Below are 14,830 nucleotides of genomic sequence, written 5' to 3'. Positions count from 1 at the left end.
ATTCAAAATCTTTTTAGAGCCTCTATGTTTGTTTTTTTAATTCGACCCTATGTACTTTAAATGGAACTATTTCCACACCCAAATTGTTGAGGTACTTCCACCAGCTGCTGGATCTTAAAGTTCTGAAGTTTATGGGATATGCAGTGTAACCAGTGGCGTATTTAGGGGGGTGGCTTCCGGGCTTAAGCCCCCCCGAAATCTTAGTATAGTAAAGTAAATGAAATATCTTGCAGAATTTTCACATTTCCAGGCAAAGCCCTTCCCCCCGAAAGTTAGGAAAGCCCCTCCCGAAAGAAAATCGTAATACGCCACTGAGTGTAACCAACCGGAAAAGTTTGAAATGCTACATTTTTCGTATATACCAGAATTAGGGAGTGTACAGTATAAAAAACCATATACCGATATAACGAATCTTGTTGACGCGATAGCATTCGCAATTTTGACCCTGCCAAGATAATACATGGCATGTGCATTTGCTCGGTAGAGTACTTGGTTTCAATTGTTTGTCAGCTACATTCGCCATATTGATTCAAAAGCCGGTCGTTTGAAAATACAAAAAATACCCTAATTTTCTTAGTGCTGATGCTAGGAGGAAAATGAAAAGTGTTTCTTAATCCTCGTAAGAATGTCGACAATTTTTATTTCGATCTTTTTTTCGATACGCCATCTTGTTTCAAAATAGAGGCTATTGTTGAATTTAAAATAACTTACTTACTATTGACAGTATAGAAAGAAAAATGAAAAAAGTGTTTTAACAAAAACTAGAAAGTAGCAAATATATATAGAATTCTTAGAATATATATAGAATTCTTAGAATTCTCTCTATATATTCTTAGAATTCTTTATTTCAACGAAAGTGTAATGATAAATTTACAGAATATACTCTACTTTTGGCATAAATATTGAAACAACCTTCCCCCACACAATACGCCGTTAATTAAATCGAAATGATTAAAAAGTCCAGCTTGAAGTGGATACTATCTTCTAAAGTCGTTTCTAACGGCCCAGACGTTTTTCGACCCCGAAAGCTATGAATTTGACACAAATCTCACTCACTTTTAACATTTTATTTTCTACTCTCCCTACTCCACCGTCTGCAGAACTTGAACTTAATTGGCATTGGGGCATCACTATTCGTTTGAGCGACCCCGGAAAAGTATTTCATTTCAGTTTAACCTCCCACAATTATACCTTTTTAAGCTAAGGAAGACAATGATTAAAGCAAGTCAATAGTGGAAGACTTGTCGGAATAAGAAAGTGGGAGGAAACGGGAGTAACCCGAGAAAACTCACGGACACGATGTTGTCTACCACAAACTTACTTGGCCGGGGATCGAACCAGGGACCCCACGCACCAGAAGTAAGCGCTATACCACTGAGCCATCGCACCCCTAACAGCACAATTATATAGCAGGCATATGCCTATTATGTTCCCTCAGGTATATGGGAATGTGTTCAGTATGAGCTTTATGTACCTCTGAGCGAGAAATCACATGAATGGCAAGTGATAATCACAGTCTATGTCCGCCTCTAGGCATATGCCTGACATATGATACCTGGGGAACGTGCCTAACATGTTCTAGGTATGTTCCCCATACAGTAAGCGTCAATGAATCTCAAAATTACTCCCCCAAAATATGTTAAATCGCCTATATGCGTAATGTGTTTACATTAAGGGGAGTCTAAAAACGCTTTAAACAAGTAAAAAAAAAGCGTACCATTACCCCATGATGGGCACGAACCACCAACCTTTGAATTACTAGCCGCGTACTCATCCGGCTTGCCCACAGAGGCAATGAAGACAACGTGGCTTGTAGAGGGATAAATTGTAAAGGTCTTTTGAATTTGGCTAAGCAGAGTGCTCCTTTAACCGCGTATATTCGACGATAACCGTTTGGGATCAGATAAAATCTGCTCGCCATATAATTTTATAACAAAATGACGAGTATCTGTTTACTTTATTTCATGGTTCTTCCATATTCAGTTTCAAATGATCGCCGACAGTTGCCATCTAATAAAGGTGATGCCTTTGTTGCTTCCAGTACACAATCGCTTAGAAAAAAAGCAACAAATGCATCAAATGTGGGAGATGAATCAGGGGCGGATCCAGAGGGGGCGATCAGGGCGATCTCCCCCCCCCCCAGAAGAGAAAACTTTCTTATTTTATATATAAATAAAACCCAACCCAGAGTTTGGAGCTCTTAAAAGTAGCTCTAAGTAGCAATGTTAAAACCCTCCCGGAGAAGTTCATCCTGGATCCGCCCCTGAGATGAATTTAGAACACCTAAATGGCGCATGCCTAGCACATCTTCTGCGGTTAGGGTACCTGAAACAGTATGCACCTAAAGGACGTACCTAGAACATGAGATATATGTTCCACCTGACGACATAAAAACAAATGACTGTTAGAGTGCGAAACTGAGCCAGCTATATAAATACTATATTTGTGGTACATAGTGGCAAACATCAATTAGATGTAACAAGTACCTAAAACAGTAGCTAGCTGAAATACATACTTTTTAGCACATGAATATCATATGTGCCAAGTGTCGGGTACCTAAAAAGTAGCTGAGACACCTAAATGGCACATGCCTAGCACATCCTATGCTGTAAGGGACCCTCCTGAAAAAATATTAATTCGACATTAATGTCGGTCGTTTCTTATCATTTTTACGTATGCCCCTCCTAGTACCCTTTAAGAATGCTCAGGGGATCTTTCCCCAACTTTGTGCTGAACTTGGACTTAAATGGTATCAGGATTATAGTAGACTTGTCTAGGATTCTACACTTGAATAGCTTTTATTGCCCTCTTAATTGCTTTTATGACTGTGTAGTTTTGATGTCAATATGGACGTGTCGGCCTTGGGGAGGCTGCCCTGTCCTTGGGAAGGTTTTTGGGGGAAGTGGTTTTATTAGTTGTGCAATAGAGGTTGTTTGGAAAACTGGAATGACCTTCTTTCTTGTTGAAACACGCTCATATACGATTCTTGAAACGAAATTTTAAAAATTATAATCAAATTAGAATTAAAACTACGATTTAGATAATTAGAGCATTGGTATACGGCTTTGAACGCGATCCAGCACGATTTTTGATTGAGGATACGGCTTTGAACACGGTTTCTAGCTTTAAACATGAACCTATACGTTTATTGAATCGAAATTTTAAAAATTATAATCAAATTAGAATTAAAACTACGATTTAGATAATTAGAGCATTGGTATACGGCATTGAATGCGATCCAGCACGGTTTTTGATTGAGGATACGGCTTTGAACGTGGTTTCTAGCTTTAAACATGAACCTATACGTTTATTGAATCGAAATTTTAAAAATTTTAATCAAATTAGAATTAAAACTACGATTTAGATAATTAGAGCATTGGTATACGGCATTGAATGCGATCCAGCACGGTTTTTGATTGAGGATACGGCTTTGAACGTGGTTCCTAGCTTTAAACATGAACCTATACGTTTCTTGAATCGAAATTATAATCAAATTAGAATTAAAACTATGATTTAGATAATTAGAACTTCAGTATATGGCTTAAAACGCTGTCCCTAGCTCCCACAAGCTTTTTTTCCATTAATTTAATTATGATCTGACTTGTAAAGCTCGTAACTAATTGAACACTCTTATTTGAACTAGAAAATTATGAATAATGAATATGATTACACCCTTTAATCTCCAATGTTTAGCAATGATTTTTAATGGTGCTTTGTTTTACGGAGTAAAGTATTAAGATGGAAAAAAGGGAAGGAAAGGAAGAAATATTTATTTATTTTCATTTATTTTTTTGTTGCGAACTGCACTTCTTTCGTTTAGCTTGCTTGGTTCTTAACTTTGCTATTTTTCAGCGCTGCTCAGTACAGAGCTGAAGATACGCAAGCTCCTGTGTTTTCTCCAACTTCCATTGCATGACTGAATGGTGGAAGAATGAAACTTAGCTATCTTGAATCCTATGCAAACAACCTTGCGATATGATTGGCCAGGAAAGACCAGTTTGTTCTGCCTCCAATGTTTAACCAAAGCGAGATAGTTACCTGCCAATGATTACCACTAGTTTTGAGTGAGCGTAAGATCCCACCCTCCCCCGCCTCTCTTTGTCTCATCAATGTCTTGTGTGAACAGGTTTCTACCCTCTCCCCACCCCGCGACAACTGACATACATTTCTTGTCACAAAGGATGTTTACTTCAAACCACTTCTGGTGGTTGGTTCTGCGAACAACCTTTCCCCCGCCCATTCGGACAAACAAGGTGATGGTTGCCAGACTTGGCCTTGGACTTAATGGCGATAACCTCATATTGAGTTTGCAAAACAACACACAAAAAAACCTGTAGAATGGTTTCTGTGTATTGCCACATAAAATAATTGTGCTGTTCTTTTCGGCAAAATACAAGTTATTGAAACAGATGTTGAAAAATGATAACTATATAGTTTTACTGAATAAAGCCGAAATTTTAAAATCTAGGAACATCGCCGCGTGATCCCAGCTAACGAATTTTATTTCTTTATTGCTTGGTAAACAACTATTTGCCGTGAAAAATACGACAATTTGGCGTCTTTGAGGTACGAATTCAGACATACTGGCGATGTTTTTCAAACTTTAGGCATTGTGTGAAAATTCCCTGGTATTACCTCTATAGAAAAAGAAAGAAAGAAATATTTCCTTCGATTCGGGAAGATGCCGACAAACGAAATACCCCAATTCTTTTCTTCTTCTTTGTAGAGTGATGCAATTCTGTATTACAAGGCAAATTTATTTACTTTATTTTTCTCCCCTTATTCCATTCCCCTTATGTTAATAAATAAATAAAAAATATATTATATAAGTGCAGTACACATTTCCTGTATTGACAATCTTGCTTGCGAAGACCTTTGCGTTTGCTTCTTTAGTGTTTTTTCTGGATTTTTTTGTCTTGTTCAAAGAAGAAGATATCATATTCAAGTAAGTTTTATATCATTATAATTGATTAGATATATATTTGCATAAGTATCGAATGGTGGGACTCCCCCTAGAAAATTAACACATATTGTTTTTTCTTATGAAAATAATTAACACAGTGTAGAAACGAACTAAGAGCTTGTCAATATGTTTCAACTTGTGGGGGAGCATAGCACCCCCAAACAGGGGAACCGCGTCTGACTTATAACGCCTTCCGTGTTTGCCAAAACCGGGGGAACCATGCATGGGGCATAGCGCCCACAGTGTTTGCCAAAATTGGGGAACCGCGTTTGACTTATATCGCCTTCCGTGTTTACCGAAAATCACCTTCCGTGTTTACCGAAAATCGGGGGAACCATGCATGGGGCATAACGCCCAACCGTGTTTGCCAACACCGGGAAGAGTTAGCTTCCTGAACGGGCTGACCCACCCCCACGAAGGAACGAAATATTTGCTTTTTTAAAAAGAGATTAGTTGACGGTGTTAGCGCCTCATGATTTGTTTTACGAATAATTAAACTTTTGTTTGAAGACTATGTTTGAGTTTTGATTCCGTTTTGGTTGCGTTTTGGACAACTTAACCACAGGAAAGAGTGAAGAATGGAACTAGCATTATTATTATTATAGTTAAGAATATGTGGAGGAACTTTACACGAGAAAATATCTTGGCAGTGAATCTTTTTAGAGAAAAATGCGTGGTGACATCCCTTAAGAATCGCCAATGGAGGATGGACTTATAGTTTACTGCAGAATTTTTGGCGTTTTAGAAATGCGTGGTGACGTCCCTTAAGAACCGACAATGTCGGATGGACTTATAGTTTACTACATAATTTTTGGCGTTTTTAGAAATGCGTGGTGACGTCCCTTAAGAACCGTCAATGAGATACTTTATAGTTTTAGAAATGTGTGGTGACGTCCCTTAAGAACCGCCAATGAGATACTTTATAGTTTAATACATAATAGTTGGTATTTTAGAAATGTTTGGCAATGTGCCTTAAGACACGCCACTGACGGACTTTACGGCAAAATCAAGTGTGCAATTTCTTTGAATCTTTATAACTGAAATTGCGATTAAACATAATTGCGTACTGTCCAATATTTTTTTGATTGTAGATTTTATATAAATACATTGTGTCTGAATGATTTGTCGTGAATATGTATTCATATTGGGAAGTCTTTTCGGAAAATAAGCAATTTACACATAAAGAACACTTTTAGAACAGATACATATTCAATATTTACTACAGATAATGTTCAAAATATATTGTTTAGTGTAAAATAATTAAGTTCAACAGAAAGATAGACATTTGTTTTGCTTGTATCCCTAATATTTAGAAAATCAGTCAGTATTAAGTGTACAGATGTATTCACAAAGTGTTCAGAACTGAGTAAAAGTGTTCAGTTCTTAGCAAAAGTGTTTTATAGTGAAAAAATGTACTTATATAAAGAGTTCTCAGTTGTAGTGGATGCAATTTCCCAAGATACATGTGAATATTGCATTTTTTACGTAAATGTGTAGACTTTTCTTTAAATGTGTAGACTTTTCCACAGTTAGACTCGAAAGAAAAGAACTACGTTCATTGATTCATTTTGGATCATAGCGGCGGACTTTCCCCTTTGAATTCGTGTTAGAATAGCTTGTCCATCACGAAACGTAGTGAATACTCAAATGTTTCTTTTTCCAAGACATGACGGATAAAAGAATGTAATTAACTGAGAGAAATTTAAGGTAGATGTTCTTTTATTTCTGAATAAGTTTTGGGAATATATTTGAAAAAAATGTAAGAAATATGAACTTGCGTATTTTTAACATGTGTTGCAGTATTCAGAATCTTAATCATATGCTAGTAACATGGTTTTTGTACATACTAACTCTATATTAAGCAAGGTAATGAGTGAGAAAAATAAATATTGGCCTTGTAAAAAAGTAAATGAAATACGAAATATCTTATTAGGGGTGCAGAAAGAGAATCCAATGCAGTGTGAACGCTCTCTTTTGCGTAGAGAAGAGGGACTATGCCCGTGTTTAAGACTGAATTCCCCCTCATAACTTTTCAATTAGTGAACGCAGTCTTTTGCGTGGAGAAGAGGGGGACTATACCCGTGTTTAAGACTGAATTCCCCTCATAACTTTTCAATTACTGAACGCGATCTTTTGCGTGGAGAAGAGGGGGAGTATGCCCGTGTTTAAGACTGAATTCCCCCTCATAACTTTTCAATTACTGAACGCGCTCTTTTGCGTAGAGAAGAGGGACTATACCCGTGTTTACCTTCTTCAACACTAGGACTTGCAATAATAGTCCATGCACGGGTTTCCAATGACTCTGGGTGTACATTCATACAATCATGTGCAAAATCATGAGGAGCTCCTTCTCTACAGCCATCGCATATTAATGTATCGTTGAAATCCCATTTTTCAATAGCCTTCTTTATACATTCACGGTCCACCTTTTGACTATTACAACAACAATCTAAACCCCAAAATCGTGATGTTCTTGATAATACTGCTGGTGATGACGGTGGTGTTGGTGAAACTGTTGTTAGCACTGGTGATTCTATTACATCAAAATCATATTCTTCATTTGACGATGATTCGTATATTTCTGTTTCAGCATCGGATATTGCTTCAGTGTTAACCTCGTAGTGTTCTTCTTACTCAAAGAGATGCATGGTGTCTCTATATATATTTTCCACTATGACCCGTATTTAAAGTGTTTTCATAGCCACAAGGTAATCACGTGTTCATCATTCACCGCACAAAACTTCTTTTCTATTACCAATTAGCATGGGGGGCATGATTCAACATGTTTACCTGCCACAACCTCAATCCTCTTTGTATTCTTCGCCGACATTGTCTTGTGTTCACCTACCATGACGCCAAACTTGTTTTTATTACTCTGTCGGGACTCTGTGATGTGTACTAAACGCGTCGTCGGTTTTCCTTTGTATTTGTCTTCATGTTTTAACACGCACCTGTTACCCAGCAACGTCATCTTTCCCTCTTGCCCAACGAGTTTCCAAAAAGCGCGCGAAAAGTTCAGTTCATGTCTTAAGTTCAGCAGCGAAAGACATACAAGAACCACGCTCTGTATATGTACCAGAATTACATATCGTACTGCACTATACATATTTTATACACGACGTCTTTCAGACGGAGAATCTACAATGTGTCCCGCATGAATAAAGTTTATTCCCTCCAATTTATAACAACGAGCATGCTTTAGCATACGATTCATCAAAATACAAGTTGCTATGCAAATGATCAAATTAATTAATATGATCACAATCAAATTTAACAACAAGCTTTTCTAGTATGCTCACATATTGTTCCGACTAATTTATTAGGAGAATACAAATAAAAATGAGCTTCTAATGAAGCGAATTAATTAATATAATCACAATCAGAGATTGTTCTATGGAGTATGCTTTAGCATACGATTTGGGAAAAACAATATAATCACAATCAAATTTAACAACGAGGATGCTTTAGCAAACGATTCAATAAATAAGGAGCTTGTTTAGCAAGCAATCCAATACAAATTGCTCCGAGTAATTTATTAAGAAAATACAAATAAAAGAATAAAAAATAATTAATTTGATCATAGCATAGCTGTTAGAAACAACCCTATCAAAATCACGTGATACATGTCCTTCAACCTCTTTTCTAGAAACTACTCCATCCCTCCTAACACTCATCCTTTTCCAGGAACCCATCTAACCACCTAACAAACAGGGTAATAAAACCATCTCCCCCTAAAACCTCCCCAAGGCCGACACGGCCATATTGACATCAAAACTACACAGTCATAAAAGCAATTAAGAGGGCAATAAAAGCTATTCACGTGTAGAATCCTAGACAAGTCTACTGATTATCACCTATTAATTAGGCGACCCCGACAACTATGGATTCAACACTAATATCGGTTGTTTTCGTTCATTTTGTTTTCCCCTTTCCTCCCCTTAGTAATGCTAGGGGTTTTTATCCCAACTGGGAGCGGTCTTTGAAGTTAAAAGACACCGAACTAACCACAACTTTTTAAGTGACTCCGAAAATTCGACACTAATATGTTATTTTCAATTATTCTTACATATCGCAATCCCTTCCTCAGGAGTACTAATGGATGGGCTGAATTTGGATATAAACCGCATCGGAAGTGTCATTGTTTATCTCAGCGACTCCGAAAACTACGGATTCGAAACTAATAACGGCATTTTCGATCATTTTATGTCACCTTCTACCCCTTATGTGAGCTAAGATATCTTACTCTCACAGAGGGATGAACTTGGACTTAAAGGAGATCGAAACTGTCAACAATCAGCTCATGAACCCCGAAAATTGTGGATTCGATACTAATATTAGTCATTTTCGATCATTTTTATCTGTTTCCTATTCTCCCATACGTGTGAAAGGGGCCTTACTCCGATAGTACTCTTTTCCAGCCTGTATGTAATATGTGTACCAAGTTTGGTTAAAATTGCTCCAGATATCCCAGAGTAATGTTGTAACATACATACACACATTTGTATGCTGTAACATTATATATATAGGCAAGGTCGCCCATGTTGTGATTTCCAAGGGGGGGCAAGTATAAGCGACGTTTTAAATACAGTTTCAAATTTTGCTGTAGTAACTAATGTAAAAATTCTATTGGGTTTTCGATATTCCCAAGTACAATTTCCTCTTAGGGGGGGCAAGCGCCCCACCTTACCCCCTTGATGGGCGCCCTTGTATGTAGGGTGTTTCAAAACAACATCGTCAGTTCTTGGTACGTTGCCGCCTGGAAGGGTAGTAGAGGAGGTGTTTCTTCTATAGTACAACACAAACAAGCGAATAATATCATAACTACAAGTGTTAGTACACTTTTAATGTAAAAGTGATTTCAGAAAATTAAAACACCGACAACGTTTGGAAGGTGATTCCTGACACCAAGATACGACAAAAAGTATAAAGGTAGTTGATGTTTACTTCAAATTAAATGCCCGTAGCCAAACTGCCTCTATAAAAATTGTTGTGTGAGAGTCGCAGGTTTCTGAAACTTGGACATTTGGATAGGGATCGTAATAGTTCCTACATAAAGTCTTGACCCGACTACAGTAGTCCCATAGTTTTGGAGCTAAGGACATTTAAAGTTCACTTTTTCATGTTTTCGGCAGCCTATAACTCCGAAAGAAAGCATTTGTGCACCTAGGTTGGTCTATACTTTTGTCTTAACTTGGTGTCAGGATTGACCTCTCAAACTTTGTGTTGTTTTGAAACACCAGTATATATATATATATATATATATATATATATATATATATATATATATATATATATATATATATATATATATATATATATATATATATAGAGAGAGAGAGAGAGAGAGAGAGAGAGAGAGAGAGAGAGAGAGAGTTCTATAGGATTCAAGTCAGGACTCTGTGCAAAAAAGTCCATTACGGGATGTTACCCCGAATCCCCGAATTGCTCAACAGTGGGAAGCAAGAAGGTGCTTAAAACATCAATGTAAGCCTGTGCTGTGAGAGTGCCCCCTCCAAGAAAAACACGACCACACCATAACACCCCACCTTCGAATTTTACTGTTGGCACTACACACGCTGACAGATTACGTTAACCGGGCATTCGCTATACCCACACCCTGCCATCTGATAGCCACATTGTGTACCGTGATTCGCCACTCCATACAACGTTTTTCTACTGTTCAATCGTCCAATGTTTACGCTTCTTACACCAAGCAAGGCGTGGTTTGGCATTTACCTGCGTGATGTGTGGCTTATGAACAGTCGATCGACCATGAAATCCAAGTTTTCTCACCTCCCGCTTAACTGTCATAGTACTTGGAGTGGATCCTGATGCAGTTTGGAATTCCTGTGTGATGGTCTGGATAGATGTCTGCCTATTACACTTTACGACCCTATTCAACTATCGGTGGTCTCTGTTAGTCAACAGATGAGGTCCGCCTGTACGCTTTTGTGCTGTACATTCACCCTTAACGTTTCTATTTCACTACTTCAAAATGGACCTAGGGATGTTTAGGAGTGTGGAAATCTCGCGTACAGACTTCTGACACAAGTGACACCCAATCACCTGATCACCTTCGAAGTCCGTGAGTTCCGCGGAGCGCCCCATTCTTCTTTCTCACGATGTCTAATGACTACTGAGGTCGCTGATAATGAGTACCTGGCAGTAAGTGGCAGCACAATGCATCTAATATGAAACACGTATTTTTAGGGGGTGTCCGGATACTTTTGATCACATGGTGTATGTATGAAGACATTATCTTAAAACGTATAATGATACATGAAGTCAGAGCTCTTCTGATAATAAATGAATAGATAAAAATGTCAACTTTTCTTTATTTTTTCTTTTAATACTATTCTTTGTTTTATCAGCTAACCAAATACAATTGTAGGACGTGTAATATAAGCTTTTACGACCTGTTTTAGCAAGAAAAAGACGTCAAAAGATGTCAATTATTGTTGGCCGACGTAGATGTCAAAGATTGAAATTCAATACTGTTTTCAATTAGTCATAATTATTGCATCATGTAATGAGTGCTTTCCAGAATTAACAGTTTCAAAATCTTTTTATTATTATTATTATTATTATTATTATTATTATTATTATTATTATTATTATTATTAATTTTGTTGTTGTTGTTGTTGTTGTTGTTGTTAATGTGGATGAAGGAAATACCATGAACAAACACTATCGGTTTCGGTACGAATAGTCACGTTTCCCAATACCAATGGGAGAAACTTGAAAAGGATTTTTTTTTTAATTTGTTATTTTCCCTATGATTTTCTGTCATATGTCCAGGCGAATGTCGGAATGGCATCTTAACATGTAAGTTTATGCCATTTTATTCTCTAATTGAATGGGATTGTAAACTAGCTTTCGTGGAGACGAGATAATGTGGTACGAAACTGCCTATACTGCTTGCAAGAAAGTTCCAAGCATCCCAACTGCTTCCCAAGCATCTCATAATATTACATTGACAATATTCACCATTGTGGATGCGAGTGGTATGTAGGAATTGATGACGTAAAAATAATTGAAAACGACCGATATTAGTGTCAAGTACATACATATAGCTTTCGGAGTCGCTAAGATGAATAGTCACACTTCAAATGCCGTTTAAATCCAAACCCTCCTCCATTGGTATGGGGGGTAAGTGTAGGGTTGGGAAAGGTCACATGTAAAAGTAATCGAAAACGGCAGATATTAGTGTCCAATCCATAGCTTTCTGGTAGCTGATATGAATAGTGACACTCCCGATGCATAAGTGTAAATTCAGCCCCATCGACGCATTGGGGTGAAAATAGATAACTGGTGGGAATGGGAAGGATTGACATTATAGATTTTTATCATTACATTTCCGGGTGGAGGGATTCAAATACGTATTGTTATTACGTATTTGACACGTCCTGGTACTAATAAGCTGTTTTTATTATTTTTTATTTTAAAAAAAGATTTGGGTCTGGAAATGTTTCTTCCATGTTTCTTGATCTTCAGTTTCCTTTTTTTAACTCTCATCATTCATCTTACCTTTTGCCATTTACCATTTTAATAATAATAATAATAATAATAATAATAATAATAATAATAATAATAATAATAATAATAACCTCCTACGTCCCCTTATTTACAAAATGTGCCAATCTCTCCTGATCAGACAATGTGTTTTTTGTTTATGTTTTCATTGTTTCATGTAGACGTGTTCACAATAAAAATAGCTTTCTATATCACAGACAAGATTCCAAATCCACTCACAACAAGACGGGGGATAGTTGAATTTTTGTATTTATAACCACCTGACCAAAGGTAATGATTCATGACCTTCCTCCTTACGTAAACAGATTGTGGCTATTGTTAAACGATCAGGATAAGGAAAGAGTGATTAAGTCACGTTTTCTACTTGAGTAGCGTGTGGTGTGGTTTGCGCAGAGCAGAGCAAATACGTAACAGTAGATTGTTGACCTTCCTGAAGTGTGGTTCTGTGTAGAGATTGTGTGATTTCTGTTTTACCTTAATTTAAGAAAAGATTAATCTTTGCTATTATATTTTTATTTATTGAAGTGACAGTGATTCTGATGGCAGTGACTGATTGATTCTTCCAGTAAGGTAAACACTTTCAATTTTATATACTTATTCAAATTTTTATATTTCTTATTGATGATTGATTGATTACAAACCCGTTTTATGACAAAAATTGTTACAACGTAAAATTCTTTACTTCTTTCAAGTTGGAATATTTCCATTAAGGATACTAATTACACCAAGGTGACCAGAATTTTCACTTACGAAAACGGGACGCATACGAATCGGCTACGCGGGGGGAGGGGGCATATCTGAGTTGGGACTCAGCAGTGTTCTCAATTTACAAAATACGCAAGTAAAAATTATAACACACCGTTTCTAACTTTACGTGTACCACGCAACAAATAATGGTTCCCGATTGCAAGTTCTATCCACCAATTCTTTTAACTAGTTGAACACTCAGAATTCCCACTCAATTCCCACTTGAAGCACGAACACTCAATTCCCATTTGAAAATTCAGAAGTTCTAGACACGGCTAAACCTTAGCAACGAGTGTTGGTACGGAAGAGAGTAGAATTTGCATTGACGATTTATATTTTGAATAATAATTACGGGACAACTAGGTCACTTTTATTTTAAAACGGGACATTTAGCCGTCCCATTCGAGAATCAGAAAAAAACGGGACAACGGTTGGAAAAAAGGGACTGTCCCGGCTAAAACGGGACGTCTGGTCACCTTGAATTACACCTGAGTAAATTGTGTGCTCAAGAATTACGTTAGTTAGCAACAAAGTTAACCAAACGTGGACTACGAGAATCAGATCCACATTTGTCCCAATAAGGATGAAAAATGCTATTCGTTATACTATGAAAAATGAAATGAAATCTTTGAGTTTTACGTCCCACAATTACGCCTGGTTAGGCTAAGGGAGACGGTGATGATGAGTAATGAATGAAATGAAGAAAGTGGGAGGAAACGGGATAACCCCAAGAAAACCCACGCACACGGTGTTTGTCCACCACAAAGTTCACTTGGCGGGGACTGGGATCGAACCCGGGACCCGAAGCACCAGAGGTGAACGCTCTACCACTGAGCCATTAAACTATGAAGTAGTCCACTAAGTTACGTTATTAATATTCACGATGTTTCCATTCACTGTTTCAAGTTTCTCCTTCACTTAAGTTGCATTGTTCTACTAGGATTTTAAAGTGTTTAGCTCAGTGGTTCCCAACCTTTTCGACTAAAAACACATTTTACGGAACGACCACGACATCGTGACACTTTTTTTTTTATTAATAATAATGTAAATTATAATAGTGTGAGGCCAGGGGCGCACCCACAGGAGGTCAACCGAGTCCGGCCTTCACCTAAAACTTCCTAACTCAACGTATATTTGTACAGGCCCGTATCCACGGGGAGCAAGGGGGCCGGGCCCCCATAAAATTTCACGGTAGGCTTGCAAATGAACTATAATATGGTGATGAAGTGTAATATGATTGGTTCGGGCCCCCCTAACTGCTACCGTGCCCCCCTAAATTTGTATACGTTTTTTTTTTTCAATAAAATTATACTTGTTTAACAGGGAAATGATTGATGTAGCATAAAAATTTGATCTTACACTTCATCTGCACTCTTCCTCTTGTAGAAACAATCTAGTTCAATTTTTTCCTGAAAATATAGGTGAAAGTATTTTACAATCACTTACCATCTTTTCGGATACAAGATAATACCGTTCTATACTATATAGACGTAGCCAGGGCCGGATTTAGGAGGGTTGCAAAGGTGCACGTGCATCTCCCCGCCCTTTTGTTGTAAATATACAGTACCTAAAGTGAGAAGCTAGCAG

The 14,830-nt window shown here is 37.4% G+C and overlaps 1 protein-coding gene across 1 annotated transcript in view; it reads left to right on the top strand.

Moving 5' to 3' along the window:
• The first annotated feature begins 12,840 nt into the window (after nt 1-12,840).
• LOC145683937 (proton-coupled zinc antiporter SLC30A2-like) overlaps nt 12,841-14,830 on the top strand; it is a 163,109-nt gene continuing 161,119 nt past the window's right edge. The window contains exon 1 of the mRNA XM_081755633.1: nt 12,841-13,066. The gene's annotated coding sequence lies outside the window, so the exon portion shown is untranslated. The remainder of the gene's footprint in view (nt 13,067-14,830) is intronic.

Source organism: Thermobia domestica, chromosome 4 (assembly GCF_964235325.1).
Source record: "Thermobia domestica chromosome 4, izTheDome1.hap1.1, whole genome shotgun sequence".
NCBI classification, from domain to species: domain Eukaryota; kingdom Metazoa; phylum Arthropoda; class Insecta; order Zygentoma; family Lepismatidae; genus Thermobia; species Thermobia domestica.
Note: the sequence above shows the minus strand (reverse complement) of the source record. Positions and strands in the feature narration are given on the sequence as shown.